This window comes from Sapajus apella, unplaced genomic scaffold (assembly GCF_009761245.1).
Source record: "Sapajus apella isolate SASKATOON/1434 unplaced genomic scaffold, GSC_monkey_1.0 scaffold63, whole genome shotgun sequence".
Classification (NCBI taxonomy): domain Eukaryota; kingdom Metazoa; phylum Chordata; class Mammalia; order Primates; family Cebidae; genus Sapajus; species Sapajus apella.
In genome coordinates this window covers 3,376,015-3,393,600 of record NW_022437003.1, presented here as the reverse complement: position 1 = coordinate 3,393,600, position 17,586 = coordinate 3,376,015, and the positions used below count along the sequence as shown (strand labels likewise).

The window sequence follows — 17,586 nt, the reverse complement described above, 5'->3', positions numbered from 1 at the left end:
GGGGGAGGGATGGGCATGTATATCCCGATGGCCACACCGCTGGGACTGTGCTGGGTCAGACCTGAAGCTAGCAAAGCACTGGTTCTCACCCAAGGCCCACAGCTACCACGTGTCTCACCGCCTGGCTACCATGTCTGCTCACTGAAGCCCCACGGGCTCTGCAGTCAGCAGGTGGGGAATCTGGCCAGGCCTGTGTCCTTCCCTCCAGGGCAGTAAGTTCTCCCGGCCCTGGACAGGTCCAGAGACCCATCCAGGATCCAGGATCCAGCTAGGAATCTTAGGAATCCGCCTGGGGCTCTATTCCACGGCAGCTGGCATCCAAGCCACAGGAGAGTCCCTCCCAGTCTTCCCTCTCCTTTCCTCAGGCAGGGGAGTTTCTCCGCATGGCCACCAGCACACCCAGGCTCACCGTGAGGTGTCACCTACTGCTAATATTCACTCAAAGCTCAGGTGCTCTTCAATCAGCCTGTGGTGCAGGCTGCCAAGCCTGGGTCTCCCCATTCAAGGCAGTGGGCACCCCTCTGGCCCAGGGCAGGTCCAGAAATGCCAATCAGGAACCAATGCCTCAAATCAAGGACGCCAGAAGGCTGCTTGGTGTTCTACCCCGTGATGGCTGAGCTGGCACCCAAGCTGCAAGACTGAGACCCCTTTACTATTCCCTCTCCTTTCCTCTAGCAGAAGGAGTCTGTCCCCGTAGCCACCATAGCTGAGAATGTGCTGAGCCATCACTGAAGCCAGCACAGCTCTGAGTCTCACCCAAGGCCTGCCACAAGGACTGCTTGGCCACCACTGCCGATGGCTCAGGGCCCAAGGCTCTTTAGTGAGCAGGGCCCTACCAGGGCTGGGTGCTCTCCTACAAGACAGCAGGTTCCTTTCTGGCCCAGGGTGTCCCTAGAAATGTCATCTGGGAGCTAGGACCTGGAATGGGGACCTTGGGATTCTGCCTGATGCCATTTTTTTTTTTTTTTTATTCAACTCTAGCTGAGCTGGTATCCAAGTTGCAAAACAAAGTGCACTTTAATGTCCCCTCTCCTCTCCTCAAGCCGAAGAAAGGGTTTCTCCAGGGGCTGCGAGCTATGCTGCCTAGAGTTGGGGGCATGTGACAGAAGAACTCCCTTGGGCACCCCAGCTGGTATCTCACTAAGTTGCATGCCCTCCAAGCCCACTGGCTCAGAGCGCAGCACAGCACCAGGACTTGCCTGGGAATGGAAACCTTGAGACCTAGACTCCTAGACTCCCTTTCTTTCTTGCTTTTTTTTTTTTTTTTTTTGAGATAGAGTCTTGCTCTGTAGGCCAGGCTGGAGTACAATGGCATGATCTGGGCTCCCTGCAGCCTCCGCCTCCCGGGTCCTGGTTCAAACAATTCTCCTGCCTCAGCCTTCTAAGTAGTTGGGATTATAGGCGCTCACCACCACGCCCAGCTAATTTTTGTATTTTTAGTAGAGGTGGGGTTTCACCATGTTGGCCAGGCTGGTCTTGAACTCCTGACCTCGTGATCCACTCGCCTCGGTCTCCCAAAGTACTGGGATTACAGGCGTGAGCCACCGCACCTGGCCTAGACTCCCTTTCAAGTTTATTTAGGATCCCAGAGTCCTCTAGCCCACAGAGGCAGGGCTTGCCAGAACTCAGGTTATAACCACTGGGATGGATGATTCACTTCTGGCTAGGGCTCCTCTAGCTGCTCCTTCTGTGGACACTGGCAGAGTTTTGCCCATGTTCCTTTCCACTGTGACAGGACAGCACTGAGTTCCATTGCAGAGTCCCATAAAATAATTGTGCTCTCTCGCCCTCAAGTGCACAGATTACTGCTGGGGAATAGGGGAGTGGTGGTCTCAGCAATTCAGGACTGAGTTTTTTTTTTTTTTTTCTTGAGACAGAGTCTCACTCTGTTGCCCATGCTGGAGTGCAGTGGCAGGATCTCAGCTCACTGCAACCTCCACCTCGCAGGTTCAAGCAATTCTCCTGCCTCAGCCTCCCCAGTAGCTGGGATTACAGGCATGCGCCACTATGCCCAGCTACTTTTTGTATTTTTAGTAGGGATGGGGTTTCATCATGTTGGCCAGGCTGGTTACGGACTCCTGACTTCAAGTGATCCGCCCGCCTTGGCCTCCCAAAGTGCTGGGATTACAGGTGTCATCCACCACGCCGGCCAGGACTGTCTTTCCTGACTTCTTCAGTGCGTCTTTCCTTGGTATGATGTTAAAACCAGGTACTGTGATCCCTCTCTGACTTCCGGTTCTTGCAAAAGTGCTTTATTCTGTGGATAGCTGTTCAATTTGTTGTTCCTCCAGGGAGTGGGGGGAGGAGGGTTGCTGGGGGCTTCTGTTTGGCCGTATTGCTCCACCTCCCCGTCAGAGATTGCTTCGATCTCTGACTCTTTCGTTAGACAATTCCTTGAAAGCAGGAAGAATGCTTAATTTGGTTTCCACCATATATCAGCTCCTAACAGTATTTTCTATATAATAAGTGTCCCAGAAATATTTGTTAAATTAATGTTAAGTGAAAGTTTCATTTCTGATTTAGTAGGGGAGAAGGAAGAAAGTATAGAAAAAAGGAAAGATGGGAGAGGTATTTTATGACTATTTTGGTATGACTATTGGCACCTCTTTTTGTTTTTACTAAAACAAAAACCAAAAGCCAGGCTCAGTGGCTCACACCTCTAATCCCAGCACTTTGGTAGGCTGAGGCGGGCAGATCACTGGAGGTCAGGAGTTCAAGATCAGCCTGGCCAACATGGTGAAACCCTGTCTCTACTAACAATACAAAAATTAGCCGACCATGGTGGCATGTGCCTGTAGTCCCAGCTACTCCAGAGGCTGAGGGAGGAGACTCGCTTTGAACCCAGGAGGCAGGGGTTGCGGTGAGCCGAGATCACACCACTGCACTCCAATCTGGGCAACAGAGTGAGATTCCATCTCAAAAAAAAAAAAGACCACCAAAGCCACAACCAACTTTAAGTCCTCCTAAAGCGATCACACTATTTTTGGGCTAGAAGAGACCTTACTGCAATCACCTCATATTGCAAAAGAAAAACCTTATTTTATGACTTATTTTAAACAAACAACATCCTTGGTGATGTTTTAAAGCAGGAGGTCAGTGGGCCATTCCTTGCAAGCTACATATGGTCTACCACCTATTTTTGAAAATAAAGTTTATTAGAACACAGCCATGCTCATTCATTTCTGTCTTGTCTATGCTGCTTGTACATTTTGACAGTAAAGCTGAGTAGTTGTGATACAGAATATAGCCTGCAAGCTTCAAATATTTACCGTCTAGCTCTTTACAGAAAACATTTGCTGACTCTTGCTTTAAAGTGCTGGATAGTAAATTTCCTTTAAATATCTTTGTGTTTTCTGATTTGCTTTTATCTCTTTATTGAAGCATGCATAAAGGCATAAACACCACTAATCTTTAGTGTACTGTTTGATAAATGATTATGTGTAAAAACATCCATGCATGCATTACTCAGGTAAATACAGACTATTTCAAGTATTCAAGAAGGTTGTCTCATGGCCATTCTAGTCAACCCTTCATCGATAGGTAACCACTACTCTAACTGCTATGACTAACAAATTTGTCTCTCCTTGAACTTCATATAAATGGAACAATGCAACACATACTCTTTTTTGTTCTGGCTTCTTTTACCCAATATAATGTCTGTTCTTTTATTTCTGTGTAGCATTCCACTGTTTGAAAATACCACAAGATATTTATCCATCTTCCTTTAATGGACATTTGGATTATTTCTGGGTTTGGGGCATGAATTTTTTTTTTTTTTTAAACAGAATCTCTCTCTCCCAGGCTAGAGTGCAGTGGTGTGATCTCAGCTCACTACAGCCTCCGCCTCCCAGGTTCAAGTGATTCTCCTGCCTCAGCCTCCTGACTAGCTGAGCCTACAAGTGCCGACCACCATGCCTGGCTAACTTTTTGTATTTTTAGTAGAGACGGGGTTCCACCATAGTGTCCAGCCTGGTCTTGAACTCCTGACCCTGTGATCCACCTGCCGTGGCCTCCCAAAGTGTTGAAATTATGGGTGTAAGCCACCACACCTGGCCGGGGCATGAATATTTTTTGTTTGCTTTTTGTTGAAACAGGTTCTCAATCTGTCACCAAGGCTGGAGTGCAGTGGCACAATGGTTTCAAGTGCTGTCCCACCTCAGCCTCCTGAATAGCTGAGACCACAGGTGCCCAACACCATGCCAGGCTAATTTATTTTTTTCTTAGACAGATCTCACTCCATTACCCAGGCTGGAGTGCAGTAGCACAATCTTGGCTCACCACAACCTCTGCCTCCAGGGTTCAAGTGATTCTCCTGCCTCAGGCTCCCAAGAAGCTGGGATTACAGGCATGTGCCACCATGCCCAGCTAATTTTTGTCTTTTTAGTAGAGACAAGGTTTCACCACATCGGCCAGGCTGGACTCGAATTCCTGACCTCAGCTAATCCATCCGCCTTGGCCTCCCAAAGTGCTGGGATTACGGGCATGAGCCACTGTACCCAACCAGGCTAATTTTTTAAATTATGTGTAGAGATGAGATCTCGCTATATTGCTGAGGATGATTTCAAACTCCTGGGCTCAAGTGATTCTCCCACCTCAACCTCTGGAATACCAGAGGCTGGGGATGCTGGTTCAAGTTGTGAGGCAGCATGCTCCTGTCTAGAGTTTGTCTCAATGGATCTAGAGCTTGACTCAATGGATCTAGGACTTCATTGCCATCTGATCATTGATCGCCTCAGAGACTCACTGTGCTCATAAGCAAAACTGTCCATGTTGGTCCTTTGCCCTGGACCTGTGACATTCTGGTCTATTTCTGTGTTTACTTGTGGCCAAGTGTAGCAACTATACAATAAATCATCTCTTCTGCTGTCTTAACTGAAGAATTTAAAAAAAAAAAAAAATTTTTAGGGAGAAAAATTCAGACCACAACAGGTACTCAGTAGTGTTAACAGTCTTCCACTTTAATTTATATTTATTTATTTCTCTTTCTAGTTCTGTCATTTGTTCATTTATTTGTTTTCTATATTTTAAAGCTATGTTATTAGGTGCACACAAATTTTTTATTATCTTCCTCTTGACCCATTTCTTATTATGAACTGTCTCTTTACCTCTAGAAATATTTCTTATCTTAAAGCCATTTAAATTGTAATATAGACAGGTCAGCTTCCTTTTGGTGTTTGTATAGGATAGGCTTATCTATTTATTTTTATTTTTTATTTTTTCAGTTTTTTGTTTTTTGGTGTTTTTTTTTGGAGACAGGGTTTTGGTTTGTCGCCCAGACTGGAGTACACTAGCTCAATCTCAGCTCACTGTAACCTCTGCCTCCCAGGCTTAAGCCATCGTCCCACCTTGGCCTCCCAAGTAGCTGGGTATACAGGCTCAGGCCATCAGACCCGGCTAATTTTTGTATTGTTTGTAGAGACAGGGTTTTCCCATGTTGCCCACGCTGGTCTCAAGCTCCTGAGCTAGAGTGATCTGCCCACCTGGGCCTTACAAAGTACATCCTATTAACTAGTCTGTATTATTATATTTTAAATGTGACTTGTAAACAGCATATAGTCGAGGCTTTCTAAAAGCTAATTTGGCAATCTTAGCCTTTTAATTGGAGTGTCTAGTCCATTCATATTTAATATAGTCATTGATTTGGTTTGCTTATAAGTCTGTAATCTTGCCATTTGCTTTTTATTTGTCCTGCCCATGCTTTCTTCCTTTATTCTGCCTTCCTTGCCTACTTTTAAATTAATCAAGTATTTTTGATATTCTGTTTTATCACCTCCATTTTTAGTTTGTTTTTATTTCTATTTTTATTTGAGACCAAGTCACTCTGTCACCCAGGCTGAAGTGCAATAGCACGATCTTGGCTCACTGCAACCTCCACCTCCCAGGTTCAAGTGATTCTCCTGCCTCAGCCTCCTGAGTATCTGGGATTACAGGTATCCATCACCATGCCCATCTAATTTTTGTATTGACTGAGTTTCACCATGTTGGTCACGCTGGTCTAGAACTCCTGACCTCAGGTGATCCACCCACTTCTGCCTCCCAAAGTGCTGGGATTATAGGTGTGAGCCACTGTGCCCAGCCAGTTATATCATTTTTATTGTGATTTAATGGTTCCCCTAAAAATGTGCAAGTGCATACTTGACTTAGCATAGTCTATTTCCCAAACACTACAAGAAACTTACAGCAGTTTAACTCCATTCACATCCCTACCCTTCTTTGTGCTATTGTTGCCATGTATTTTCCTTCTATGCATAAACCCCCTTAGACCTAGTTACCACGGTTGCCTGAAACAGTCAGAATCTTTTTATATTTACCCAGGTGTTGATTCCTTCCTATGCTTTTCTTCCTGTACTTCTGTGCTCCTGTTTAATATTAATTTCCTCCAACCTGAAGAACTTCTTTCAATCTTTCTTGGGGTATGTGACTGCTAGAAACAAAATCTCTTAACTGTTACTTAATTTTTTTTTTCTTTTTAACCTTTTTTGTTGTTGTTTTTTGTTTGTTTGTTTTGAAATGGAGTCCCACTCTGTCCACTAGGTAGGAGTGCAGTGGCATGAGCTTGGCTCACTGCAACCTCCACCTCCTGGGTTCAAGCTATTCTCTTGCCTCAGCCTCCCGGTAGCTGGGATTACAGGCACATGCCACCATACCTACCTAATTTTTTCTATTTTTAGTAGAGATGGGGTTTCACCATGTTGACCGGATGGTCTCAAACTCCTGACCTCAGGTAATCCGCCCATCTCAGCCTCCCAAAGTGCTGGGATTACAAGTGTGAGCCACCATGCCCAAGCTTCATTTTTGAAGGATATTTTCAATTATTAGAATTCTAGAATCAGCATTTCTTTTTTATCTTTCAGATCTTTAAAAGTGTCAATATATTGTCTTTTGATCTCCATAGTTTTTCTTAAAAAATTACTCTTAGGTCTTATATATTTTTCTTTTAGTATAATCTGTCATCTCTTTTGACAGGTTTAAATATTTTCTCTTTGATGTTCATTTTCAATAAGAGTTTTTTGTTTGTTTGCTTGCTTGTTTTTAAGCTACTTGGGGTTTACTAAGATTCTTGGACCTATAAATTGATATTTATCATCAATTTTGTAAAATTCTCAGGGAGCATCTCATCATGTTGCTTCCACCCATGATCTGTTTTCTCTTTACAGGACTTCAGTAACACAATATTAAACCCTGTGTCTATATCCCACACACCTTTTCCACTCTGTTTTATTTTCTCCATTTTCTCCCTGTATTCATATTTGAATATTTTCAACTGACTTGTTTTTAGGTTTCCTAATCCTGTCTGCTGTGGTTTGAATGTGTTCCACAAAGTTCATGTGTTAAAAATGTAACCCCCAATCCAACAGTGCTGACAGGTAGATTTTTAAGAGGTGAATAGGTCACAAAGGCTCTGTCCTCATCAACGGATCAATGTCATTATGACGGGATTTAGTTTGTTATTTGGCTCTCTCTCACTCTCTCTTTAGCTTTCTTGCCCTCCTGTCTTTGACTAAAGGATGAAAAAGGAAGAAAGGCCTCACCAGATGCCAACACTTTGATATTGGACTTCCCAGCCTCCAGAGCTGTGAGAAATAAATTTCTTTTGATTACAAATTACCAAGTCTCGGCCAGGTGTGGTGGCTCATGCCTGTAATCCCAGCACTTTGGTAGGCTAAGGTGGGTGATCACCTGAGTCAGGAGCTCAAGACCAGCCTGGCCAGCACAGTGAAATCCCATCTCTACAAAAGTACAACAAGTAGCTGAGCATGGAAGTGGGTGCTTGTAATCCCAGCAACTCCAGAGGCTGAGGTGGGAGAAGTGCTGGAACACAGAAGGTGGAGATTGCCATGAGCCGAGATCACGCCACTGCCCTCCAGCCTGGGCCACAGAGCAAGACTCTGTCTCAAAAAAAAAAAAAAATTACTAAGTCTCAGGTATTCTGTTGTACAATACAAAATGGACTAAGACACTGACTTTGGCATTTTTTAGTTTTATGCAAAATCCATTCAATGAGCTCTTACTTTAAGATAGTACACAGCTAGGCACAGTAGTTCATGCCTATAATCCCAACACTTTGTGAGGCCAAGGCAAACAGATCATTTGAGCTAAGGAGTTCAAGGACAGCCTGGTTAACATAGTGAAATGCCATCTCTACTAAAAAACAAAAATTAGTTGGGCATCATGGTGGGTGCCTGTAACCTCAGCTACTGAGGAGGCTGAGGCAGGAGAATCACTTGAACCCAGGAAGTGGAGGTTGCAGTGAGCCAAGACTGCGCCACTGTGTTCCAGCCTCTGTGACAGAGGGAGACTCTGTCTCAAAAAAAAGATAGTGTACTTTCCATTTCTAGAATACCTATTTATTCCTTTGTTAAAGACTCTGATTCTCTGTTTAAATGTTTCATCTTTTCATTTATTTTTTCCACATTTTATTTTATTAAAAAATAATCATAATAAAGTCCATGTCTGCAAACTTTAATATCTGGATGATCTATAGGTCTGCTTCTATTATCTACTTTTTCTCTTGATGTATATTTATCTGCTTCTTTGCATATCACATAATGTTGTATGATGAGCCACGTATATAAAAGTACTATACACATTGCAATTGCTACTCTTTCTCCACCCAAAGAGAATTTGTAATTTTGTCTGTTAAGTGGACAAGGTGAAGGACTGATCATTCCAAGCCAACCAGGAAAGCCAGTTTGGGGCTGGCTTGCACTTTTAGTTAGATGCAGCTTAAATGTGGTTTCAACTACCTTGAGACCTTCTTATGTATGTTGCAGATTTCTCACTCCATGGAAATTTGTCTCCTAAGTACCAAGAGACTTCTGGAGATTTTATTCTGATATTCTTGCCCAACCCCTTTTGGGACATGACATGTCTGTAGGCAATTGACTGGGAGACTGGTAGGTCTCTCTCTGTCTCTGTTTCCTCCCCCTGACAGTTCTGTCCTTCAGAGCCAGAGGTATGGGGCTTAGCTCTTGATTTTCTCTTCATCCAGGTTCAAAATCTAGCAAATGTTTTGCAAGGGAGATATTTTGCTTTTCTTGTTTTGTATTGCCTTGCCTTGAGCACGACTTGGCCTCCAGTTGATTTCTTTCTATCTTTGTGACTTAGCCTACCGTCTGCTACACTGCCCTGTCATTCAATGAGTAATCGGTGAGGAAAAGAGTTATTCATTTGATGATCTTGTAGATTCCAGTTTGTCCATGCTGACTCAAATGGCCGTAAGAAAATTCTGTTTTTTCCTTTTACTATAGTTGCTTGCTCTATGACTAGACTCAGAAAATGCCCCAGGCACAAGAATTGCCAGCAATCTCAGTTCATATAATGAAGACATTTCTCCCTCTAGAATTTATTTCACCCAGCTTCATATGTATCTATATGTCTCTGATATCTTTTTTTTTTTTTTTTTTTTTTTTTAAAGATAGGGTTTCACCATGTTGGTCAGGCTGGTCTTGAACTCCTGACCTCAGGTGATCCGCCCACCTTGGCCTCCCAAGTGCTTGGATTACAGGCATGAGCCACCATGTCCGGCCATGTCTCTGATATCTTTAATGTAATCTGTCTTTTTTCTAGTTGTAATAGCTTTCTGTTATTACCACATTGTACTTAAAAGCAGAAGTATTTATGTATAATGACTTTTTGGAATCTTTAAAAAAAAAGCGTAGTTTTTGTTTTTGGTTATGTCCGTTCCTCATTTTGTTATTAGGGTGATACTGGCTTCATAAAATGATTTAGGGAGGATTCCCTCTTTTTCTATCTTGTGGAATAGTGTCAATAGGATTGATACCAATTCTCCTTTGAATGTCTGGTCGAATTCAACTGTGAATCCGTCTGATCCTGAACTTTTTTTGTGTTGGTACTTTTTTGATCCCCATTTCAATCTCACTGCTTATTGGACTGGCCAGGATATCTGATTCTTCCTGATTTAGGCTAGGACAGTTGTATCTTTCCAGGAATTTACGCATCTCCTCTAGGTCTTCTGGTTTATGTGTGTAATGGTGTTCATAGTAGCTTTGAATGATCTTTTGTATCTCTGTGGTGTCAGTTGTAATATCTCCCATTTTACTTTTTTCTTTTTTTGAGACAGAGTCTCACTCTGTTGCCCAGACTAGAGTGCAGTAGCACAATCTCAGCTCACTCCAACCTCTGCCTCCCAGGTTTGAGTGAGTCTCCTGCCTCAGCCTCCTGAGTAGCTGGGATTACAGGCACATGCCACCATGCCTGGCTAATTTTTGTATTTTTAGTAAAGAGGGGGTTTCACCATGTTGGTCAGGCTGGTCTTGAACTCCTGACCTCAGGTGATCCGCCTGCCTTGGCCTCCCAGAGTGCTGGTATTACAAGCATGAGCCACCACACTGGCTCCCGTTGCATTTCTAATTTAGCTTATTTGGATTTTCTTTCTTCTTTTCTTGGTTAATCTTGCTAATGGTCTATCCATTTTATTTATCTTTTAAATAATTAGCTTTTTGTTTCATTTATCTTTTGCATTTTTTTTTGTTTCAATTTCATTTAGTTCTGCTCTGATTTTGGTCATTTCCTTTCTTCTGCTGGGTTTGGGTTTGTTCTTGTTTCTCTAGTTCCTTGAGGTGTGATCTTAGGCCATCTGTTTGTGCTCTTTCAGACCTTCTGATGTAGGCATTTAGGGCTATGAACTTTCCTCTTAGCACCCCCTTTGCTGTATCTCAGAGGTTTTAATAGGTTGTGTCACTATTGTTGTTCAGTTAGAAGAATTTTTTAATTTTCATCTTTATTTCATTATTGACCCAGTGATCTTTCAGGAGCAGGTTACTTAATTTCCATGTATTTGCATGGTTTTGAGGGTTCCTTTTGGAGTTGATTTCCAGTTTTATTCCACTGTGGTCTGAGAGACTACTTGATATATTTCAATTTCTTACATTTATTGAGGCTTTGTTTTGCGGCCTATCATATGGTCTGTCTTGGAGAAAGTACCATGCACTGATGAACAGAATGAATATTAAGCTGTTGTTGGGTAGAATGTTCTGTAAATATCTGTTAAGTCCATTTGTTTCAGGGTATAGTTTAAATCCATTGTTTCTTTGTTGACCTTCTGTCCAGTGCTGTCAGTGGATTATTGAAGTTCACCGCTATTACTATGTTACTTTCTATCTCATGTCTTAGGTCTAGCAGTAATTATTTTATAATTTGGGAACTCTAGCGTTAGGTGCATATATCTTCAGAACTGTGATAATTTCCTGTTGGACAAGGCCTTTTATTATTATATAACATCCCTCTTTGTCTTTTTTAACTGCTGTTGTTTAAAAGCTTGCTTTGGGCTGGCACGGTGGCTCACGCCTGTAATCCTAGCACTTTGGGAAGCCAACACAGGTGAATTGCCTGAGGTCAGGAGTTCAAGATAAGCCTGGCCAACAGGAGGAAACTTTGTCTCTATTAAAAATACAAGAATTAGCTGTGTGTGTTGGCAGGCACCTGTAATTCCGGCTACTCAGGAGGCTGAGGCAGGAGAATCACTTGAACCTGGGAGGCAAAGGTTGCAGCGATGAAAACATTGGCTGAATTTTTAATAAAGATCTCAATTCATTAAGAAAAAGTTACCCTTGGCCGGTCGCGGTGGCTCACGCCTGTAATCCCAGCACTTTGGGAGGCCGAGGCGGGTGGATCACGAGGTCGAGAGATCGAGGCCATCCTGGTCAACATGGTGAAACCCCGTCTCTACCAAAAATACAAAAAATCAGCTGGGCATGGTGGCGCATGCCTGTAATCCCAGCTACTCAGGAGGCTGAGGCAGGAGAATTGCCTGAACCCAGGAGGCGGAGGTTGCGGTGAGCCGAGATCGCGCCATTGCACTCCAGCCTGGGTAACAAGAGCGAAACTCCGTCTCAAAAAAAAAAAAAAAAAAAAAGTAAAAGTTACCCTCTTGCATGAACTTATATTTTGGTATCTATCAAATGGCACTGTAATTAACACAACTCTGACCTCTATTACTGGCATAACAAACTACCCAAAGCATAGTGATTTAAAGCGACTTCTTAGTTCTCATAATTCTGTGAGCTGTCAATCTGAGTGATTCTTCTGTTGGACCCGCCTGGAATCATTCACGTGGCTACAGTCATCTGACAACTCAACCAAACTGGAGGCTCCAAGATGGTCTCCGTCACATGCCTGGATGCTGGCCTTGGCAGGGCGCCTTGGTTTTCCCTACAGAGCCTTCAGTCCTCCAGTAGGGTAGACTGCTGAAGGTAGTTCACAACATGATGTTCCCATGGTCTCACTGGAGCAGGTTCACAACATGATGGTTTCATGGTTTCAATGGACAAACCCCAGTGCATGGGCACCTGTGGGGTCTGTTTGTCTCACGCTTGCTAATGCCCCAGTTCCCAAAGCAACTCAGTGACCAAATCCAAAGTCAGTGAGAAAAAGGTCCACATAAAGTCATACGTACTAGGAGATGATTTATTATAAGAATCTACCACATCCACTGTAAATTTAAGAACTCAGAAGACAAGAAGCATCCTCATTATTTAGCATTTGCCTGCCACCCATAGTGCATTAATCAGACCTCAGCAGCAGCACTCCCTAGGGAGAATTTTTTAATTTTTGGACATTTTGAGTGTTCTAGTGAAATACAGTTCTGCCATGCATATTTGAAATGTGTATTGTCATATTGTAAATTACCAACTGTGTATTTCTCCTTTAATATTGTAGTTTCAATGTTATAGGTTTTTTTTAATTTTGTGCATAGTAGGTTACATAATCCAAAATTTTATTTCAGGAGAGTAAAGTTATAGCACAAAATATTTGTTACAATAAGGCAGTGGTTTGGTAGTAGGTTATATAATCCAGGTTATAGTAGGTTATATAGTAGGTTACATAATCTAAAATTTTATTTCAGGAAAGTACAGTTATATTACAAAATATTTGTTACATTAAGGCAGATATTTTTTTAAAATTAAGAAGTTCTTGAATGTTTTAAGTACTAGCCTTCAGTTATTTTTGAACCATGATAGCCAGATAAAGTGTCACTAAATTATTTTTTTAACTTGGAATGTGGGATGGGAAGGATGGGAGTTTCATGCTTCAGGAAGCACTGAAAAATTATAAAACCTCTATCCTGCCAGACCCAACACCTCTCCAGATCACCAAACTGTCTCTATCACCCTCCTTTCATGGCAAATTTACTTAGACATTATGGTTAGAATTCCGACCTTATTTTACAACCATATACACAGAATTCTTTTCTAGCTTGCTGGTTAACTGAACAGATGGTGTAGTTCCCAAGCTCAGCAGCTGGAGCGGACCGAGGCTGTGCTCCGCACACAGTAGGAGTACCATAAACGTTGATTGACTGAGTTCATTGCGGCAGTTGACGCTAAGCCATCCACTCCCAGGCGATACCCTTATCTTTCTCCAGGCCCACACCCTGCGCCGGGAGACGGTAGCTGGGAGCAGATGGCGATTCCCGGGTGCCAGGTGTACCGCACTCCAGGCGCGGTCTGGGGCACTGGGTTCTACGGTCCCTGCCCTACCCCACCCCTCCCATCGCTGTGAGTTCCCCCAACGCTGTCTGCGCCAAATGTGATGTCTGACTCCGGCGGGAGCATGGGAGGGGACGGGCTGGGAGGAAGGCGATCAGCTGCCCGGTGGTGGGGGTGGGGGGTCGTGCGTCCTATACTCGCTGCCCTCCACGCAGTGTCTCTCTCCTCCTGCCCCGCCTCGCTTGGCAGCCAATGCGGTCTCCGCGCCTTTCCACATCCCCTCTCTGCAATCAAGCGCCTTTCTTCCTCCCCTCCCCTCTTTCTGCTATCTGACATTTTGCTTGCTTCCCTCTGCCCACTCCCCAGCGGGTTTCCGTCCCTGGCAGACGCGCGCCCCATCCCGCCCTCGTGCAACCTCCAATAGCAGGTCAACTGGCTTGTAACGCAGGCTCAGGGCTGCTCTGGTTGAAGCGTTTTTCCAAAAGCGAAGTCAGCCGCTTTCCCCCACGGGGCTAAAACTGTAATTGCTACAACGGGCTGCCGGGTTGGGGGTGGGAAACCCGTGGGGCGCGCCCCACCTAGATCGCCCACTGGGGCCACTGGGTGGTTTCCCGCCCCGCCACCCCCGGTCCAGTAGGCAGCTCCACCCGGACCCTAGCGCCAGGGCCTGGCTGCCGCGGCTGCCAGCGGACAGGCAGAGACCAGCGGATCCGAGGAGGACAAAGCGAGCCGAGACCTTCCGCCAAAGCTCGGCTTCCTCGTAACTGCGCCCAGGGCGCAGCCTCCCGCTGTTAACTACCTGCCATCTGTTCCCTTCTCCCAGACCCGAAACCGCCTCCTACAGGTGCTGGGGACCGAATCTGGAGCGTCCAGCGCGCCCCTTGAAAGGGGTGCCTGGCACCCTGGGGCGCCCCCGTGGCACTCGCCAACTCAGAGAGCCCCCACCCTCCAGTCTTTCCTGCACGAGCCAGGGATCGAGGGAAGGCGGCAATGCACACCTGCCCCTCGGTGATCCGCGGAAAAGGGACGCTTGAGGACTGGGGTGCCACCAATGGTCGCCTTCCAGCCGCTCTCAGCCCTTCCCCCCACATCCCACGCGCCGTGCACGCGCAGCCTGCTCTGCCATCCTGGAACAGACGAGGCAGCTGCGCTCTCAATGGGGCCTCAGCCTGCGGAGTCCGGGGAGGGGTGGAGGGGGGCTGCCCAGCCGGTGTGCGAAGGTTCGTGTGCCAGCCGAGGAGTGGGTCCCACGCGCACGGCGCGCACTGTGCCATCCAAGCAAGGCTCACGGAGAGTACTTAGTCGTCCAGAGAAAGGAGTCCTGGGCACCCAAGAGAGCAGGAGGCCAAGTGGTTGTCAGTTCTGGTCAGTGACGGAACTGGACAGCATGTCCAAGGGCCAAGGGATGGGGGTAGGGGGACGGAGGAGCCGAGCGCCCGGGAAACGACACCCTCGACCAGCCGCGATCGGCTGCAAATTCAAAGGAGGACCGGGAGCCCGAGAGGGTGCGTGTGCGCGCGCGCGTGTGTGTGTGTGTGTGAACGCGCGCACGGGGGCGCGTCTTCGGCTCCTTCCCCGGTCGTAAAACCTAAACGGAAGACGGGTGTTAAAATGCTGATGACAGGATCGCCTGAAACATGTTTACAGTAGGAAGGACTTTCCTCCAGAAAGCACAGTCTGAGTCGATTCCAATTTATTTCCTGCCTGTAACTGTAAGCGAAAGGCGAGGCTCGGCCACCGCGGCGCAGCGAGGCTGAGCACCGTGAATCCTCGGCGAGCTTGGGCCGGGGGGCGCCGAGCCTGCGAGACCGAGTCCCTGCGCTCCGAGAGGCATTCTGCCCAAAATTGCCCTTTTTTTTTTTTTTTTTTTTTTTTTTTTTTTTTTTTTTTTTTTTTTTAGTAGGGGGTGGCCTTTGCACTAGCGTCCTTAAGTAAGGTGTGCCGTTTCTCTGCAGCCGCTCTCCGAAGCTGGAGAAACTGCATTCACTTCAGCAAGAAGACAGGGGCACGGAAATTGATGATTCCCCCGAGCTGGGTTACCTGGTCCAGACAGGAGGCTGGTCTAGGCGTCCCCAAGTCACCCGGAGCTCCAGACAAGGGAGCAGGAGGCAGCGGCTGGTTGCCCTGAATTTTGGTTTATGAAAAAAGATCAGAATTCATCGACATACCCTATTACTCATTGAGCGTTTAAGCCTCTAACTAAAGAAAAGGTACAGTGCTAGGGAGTGGTAGGGGTTCGGGAGAGGAGGAAGCGGGGAGAGCAAAGAAGTCTGACTCCCCCCACGATTTCCCACCTCGCCTCGCGGGCGCAGGGAGGCTCAGCGATGCCACCTGGCGGCTGCTTCTCCGCAGATTGGGAGCCGGCTGGCTGCAGGCAAACCTGGGCTCTGTCCCCGGGTGCCGGGCCTCTGCCTTGCTCGAAGCCTGTATTCATGCTTGCAATCTACGTGGCCCTGCAACATGAGAAAATCGAGAGGAAAGGAATAATGAGTTGGCAGTGGCATGAACAGCTTAACGTAAGCCTACTGTGTGCTAGTCACTGGTTATGAGAGGAAAATGGTTAGAAATGCAGGTTTCTTGATTCTTAGCTTATTCTAGGGGTAGAAATAAATCCTAGGTTTCTTTTACCCCAGAATCCTGTTTTGATATTTTGCAAATATGAATTATTTCCATGTTATTTTTCAATGCACGCCCCCCAACCCTCGCCCCACCCCCATTCTGGATTTGCACTGATTTGCAAGATTTTGAGCCCAGTTACAATCCAATTTCATCAGCCCAAAAGGCTGAAGGGCAAGTTCTATTTGTCTACTTGACTGAGAAGTAAATCAGCCTCGTATGGAGGCTTCTTTTTCATGAAGTGTGGAACCAAAAAAACTGGCGCCTTTCAGTTGCCAAAGGCCAATGACATCAGATTTCCCAGGGCTTCTTCCTTGTCAGCTAAAGTAACAACTATACGGTTTTTCCACCTCTTTATTTTATTTGAACTGGATATTTGTCAGGTCTGACTAGCTCCTACAATCATGGTTTCTATAACCAAGGCAAGGCAAAATCTTGCAAATCAGTGCAAATCCAGATTTGTTAAACTAATTTCCATTCAGGTCCCTCCCTCCACGCCAAAGGAATACATTAAGCAGTGGGATAGAATCTCATTTCATCTATGGTCCATACCATTGTATGGATGTGAGATGTTATGTTGTGTATGTGTGCGAGAGCAGAAGAAATGCATTAGCAGATATTACACTTACATCTCAGATGGAATTCCATTATTTAAGGGAATGACATAAAATAATTCAAAATGTGAAATCTCTAATATCATTGCTAATAAAGACAGTTTATTATTCTAAACCAGGATTTTTTTTTTCCTGCAACATTATCTTGGCTTTCTCTTAATGCAGCGAAAAGAGTAGCATTAAGAATGACTTCATGTACTGCAAAGCCAGCAGAGGGAACACTGAGTACTGATTTAGTAGGGGCCACCAAATATCTGGTATTGGGGAAAACATGTCAGTCATGGAGAACTGATTACAGAGCACATGAAGTAAGGGAATCAGAAGGCAGAAATCTTTTCTCGTTATTTAGTATTGAGAGGTCCAATACATTCCAGTGTGCACATACTCATAAAGATGACTTTAATAAAAGGACATCTGTCATATGTTTTCTTAAATTCTAAGAGAACCAACGCGTTAGAGCAGATCTACTTCAGAGGTCTAAGCACTTCTGTAATATAGAAATATTATATACAGTAATAATCTTATAAAGTCAATGGAAGTTACTGATACCATATTTAATCAAGTCTAAGGAAATTTTTCTCTTCATTTCAGCTCTCCTGAAGTAAGGAGGCACCTTACATCTAGGGGAATATCACAGTTACATTGGCAGTTTTTCTTCCTTGGTGGAATGTAATACAATGGTGTGTCTTAAAATTTGTTGAATTTGTTGAAATACAGAAAATATATGTAACAAAAGAATGAGACCAGTGGCTAGGTTTTAGTACACCCTTTAAAATATCTGTTTGCTTTATGCAGAAATATATATGACTAGTACACCCTTTAAAAAAATCTGTGAGGCCGGGCACGGTGGCTCACGCCTGTAATCCCAGCACTTTGGGAGGCCGAGGCGGGTGGATCACGAGGTC

General features: G+C 45.1%; 1 long non-coding RNA gene across 1 annotated transcript in view; it reads right to left on the bottom strand.

Annotated features, from left to right (window-relative positions):
* Nucleotides 1-9,767: 9,767 nt before the first annotated feature.
* The window catches only part of LOC116529737, a 20,870-nt gene continuing 13,051 nt past the window's right edge, over nucleotides 9,768-17,586 (bottom strand). The window contains exon 3 of the long non-coding RNA XR_004259640.1: nucleotides 9,768-9,856. This is a non-coding gene — a long non-coding RNA (uncharacterized LOC116529737). The remainder of the gene's footprint in view (nucleotides 9,857-17,586) is intronic.